This window comes from Zosterops lateralis, assembly GCF_965231275.1.
Source record: "Zosterops lateralis genome assembly, chromosome: 8".
NCBI lineage: Eukaryota > Metazoa > Chordata > Aves > Passeriformes > Zosteropidae > Zosterops > Zosterops lateralis.
The window spans coordinates 119529-123023 of NC_139768.1; the positions used below are offsets into that span (position 1 = coordinate 119529).

Sequence of the window (3495 nt, forward strand, 5' to 3'; positions counted from 1 at the left end):
TAACCCTGCATAATTAATTGGGTGGTTTGAATATTTAATTAGATCACCAGCATAATTAATTGAGCGATTTGCATATGTGTAGGTAATTAATTAGTTTATTTGCATAGGGTGATTAATTATTCAACTGGCTAATTGGGTCATTAGTGGTCCAGGTGGGAGTGGGGGGTGTGGTGATTAAGCAGTCATCTATAATCAGCTGCTCCCAGCTGGAGGACTAATTAGGGGGGCATACAGTATGTATACCCTGTGTATAGGGGGGGCTATAGGGTGTATATATAAATTAAAAAGAATAAAAATAATAAGTCTGGTGCAGTGGTAGGAATTTTCATGCGGCCAGGGACCAAATATTTTTATTTATTTAAAGTTTTTTTTAATATTTGTTCCTTGGCCCCATGAAAATTCCTACCACTGCACCAGAGTTAGAAATAAAGTTAAACTTTATTTCTAACTTTAAATTACAAAGAAAGAGAAAGAGAGAAACAGAGAAAAAACAGAGAGAGAGAGCGAAACAGACAGAGAAACAAAGCAAAAAAGAGTCAGAGCAACAGAGAAACACAGTGAGTTAGAGCGAAAGAGAGACTTGGAGAGAAACAGAGTTGTTAGAGTGGAAGTAAAAGAGAAACAGCATTAGAGCGAAACTGAGACAGAGTGAGCGTGAGAGAAACAGAGAAACAGACAGAGACTGAAAGAGAAACAGAGTTACACTGAAATAGAGTTACAGCGAAACACAGGGAAAGAGAAACAGAGCTAGAGAGAAACACAGAATGAAAGCAAAAGAGAAACAGCTAGAAATAGAACAACAGAGGAAAATAAAGAGTTAAGAGAGAAAGAAGCAGAGTGAGAGAGAAAAGGAAATAGCATGAAGATATTGAGAGGAAAATAAATAGACTTACCTGGAAGTAGGGAAATAGAGTGAAGGAAAGCAAGAAATAGAGTGAGAGAAAATGACTCAATGACACCAAATAAAGACAGGAGCCAAAGGGGGGCAGAGGGGGCGGGAGGGAATCTTAATTAAGGTGGATTCAACTACTATTGAATGACCATTTTTATTTACACTTTAGCAAAACACATGGAAACAACATATACAAATGCAAGTACAGATACAACCCATAGACACGCTGATAAAAGTACAGCTTCGTACACAGCAATACATGGAAACACGGCAGCAAATGCAAATACGGAACAATACAGGGAACCGCAAGCCAAATACACATTGAGACAATAGGACAGTTTTTCTGCTTCTGAAACATCCATTATATCTCATTTTATTGGTACAGGAAATGCAAAACAAAAGCAGCACATGTAAAATAGAACAGTCATCCACCACACGCACCTCCTACAGCTTGCACACAAACCCACCCTCACTCTCACCTCAAAGCACCTCCCAACAACCCCCAATCATCAACACACACTCGCAGCACTCCTCGGGAACGTGGTTCCCGGGAGCCTCAACACAAACCGGCCTGCCTGACGAAAACCCCGGTCCCTAGGCCGTCGGCACCCAAACTTTGGCGATGAACATCGCCTCGCAGACCGGCCGGGACCGAGGAAAAAAAAACCCAGCCGGGGGGGGGAAAATTAAAAAAACCCCCCCAGCTGGGGATTTTTTATTCTAAATTTAAAATGTGTTGAAAAACCTGAAAGGCAAAAGTCACGCACACAAGGTTACAACCAGTCAAACCAGTCAGCGCACACACACACACAGGCAAACACAAGCAAACACAGACAACTCTCATACACACACAGTCACTCTTCAGCGTACATGGTAGATTCCAGGAAACTTGTAGCATCAGCAAGCACAGAGATGCTAATCCTCCTCAGGGACCTGGAAGACAACAAGAGGTGGTCAACAAGGGCTTATCTGACAGCAAGTTATCCCCACTCCAGGCCCATATCTCCTATGCCCAAAACTCCACAGAAAAGAGGTGAACTGTGAAGTTTTACAACTGTTCTACCTCACTAAGACTATGTGCCAGGGCAGGGCAGCTCACACATAAGTGGCATAAGATAGCCTGATACAACATAGTCACATACAATAGCATACAGCATAAGCCAGCATAGTCACATACAACATATTCAGATACAATGTAGGCACATACAATATAAACCAACATAGTGAGATGCAATAGACTCGGATACAATGTAGGCACACACAATATAAGCCGACACTGAGAGACGCAATATTGGCGCATTCAACATTGGCACATACAACGTGAGCAGAGACAGGTAGAATACAAGTGCTGACTTCAGATAACTCTGAAAGATACTGCAGGCACGTGAGGGGAATCTAATACCCTCCCTATAAAAGTCCAAGAGAATGGCATCTGAAAAGGCGGCGCTACCGAAGCTGAGAATGAAAACGGATGAAAACGCTCAAGTGTCCGTGTGCCGGCCTCAAAAAGTCAAAATGTAACGAGGCCGGAATAAGGATGATCTGGGAAAGTACGCGAGGAGAATACGGCCGATGTGGGCCGGAATGATGCAGATAAAGCGTCTGGATGTAACAAAGGCCTATCACACAGAAGACAAGGGACACAAACAACACAATGCAGACGCAGACAACACAGCAGACACAACTTGAAACTGCCAGGCAGCTTCACCTTATGGACCCAAGACTCCTAGCACAAGATGAGCCACAGGCTGATGACACCAAAGGAAAGAAAGCTTTAAGGCAATAGCACGTGATGATGAAACGGAACTCCTTACAAGAACTAGCGCCTAAGTTGTTAATACGATGCTCGAGAAGCTGGGTAGGCCGAGAGAAGGAAGCGATGACTGCCGGGGGACCGTGGCGACAGCTCTGGACCCGAAGGCGACCTCCTCGGGTAAAAACGTCCACGAGGATGTTGAGACTCAAAGACAGATGACGGCGCAAAACACGCGAGGACGCGGAACTGCCCTGCCCGGCAAAGCCTCCGGTGAGGCCGAGGTGAAACCCTCTCCCGTTACTTCCGAGGGGCCCGTCCCACTAGGGCTCTCTCCTCTAAGCTGACTTTGAATTGCCTCCTTTTGCAAAGCTTTTTCCCCTTATCTTTCACAAGATGAGTGGACAAAAATCCATCTTCAATGGAAAAGAACACATCCACTTCAGTGCTGCCATATCCAGTCTTGGGCTCTGCACCTCATGGTACCTAAGACAACAAAACAGAAAATGTGACAATTGCCTGACAGAAAAAGTAATCCCCAGGCCTCCCCTGCACCGCTACCCCGGCTCACCTCAGATCGCCATTTGACTCCTGAGGCTGCCCGGAGGGTACCTGCAAAAGGAAAAGGTACACATTTAGCGTGCTGTTACACACCGCTCACCTGAGTCATCCTGTCAAAATGTCAACTCACCTGCTTGCCTCTCTTCCCTGGTATGCGTAGGGCCGCAGCAGCTCCCACAAAGAAACAAGGCAAAAAGCAGGCTGAGTTACTGTGAAAACACAATTGCTCCAGTCTGACAGAACTCTGAAACATGTATATCTTAAACTTGTACCCACCAAGCTGCTGGGA

The 3495-nt window shown here is 45.1% G+C and overlaps 1 long non-coding RNA gene across 1 annotated transcript; it reads right to left on the minus strand.

Annotated features, from left to right (window-relative positions):
• Positions 1 to 1428: 1428 nt before the first annotated feature.
• Positions 1429 to 3259, minus strand: LOC310912368. The gene is made up of 3 exons (XR_014590664.1): positions 3217 to 3259; positions 2707 to 3131; positions 1429 to 1825 (listed from the first exon to the last, which is right to left on the minus strand). It is a non-coding gene; the product is annotated as an uncharacterized lncRNA (long non-coding RNA).
• Between the last annotated feature and the right edge of the window lie 236 nt (positions 3260 to 3495).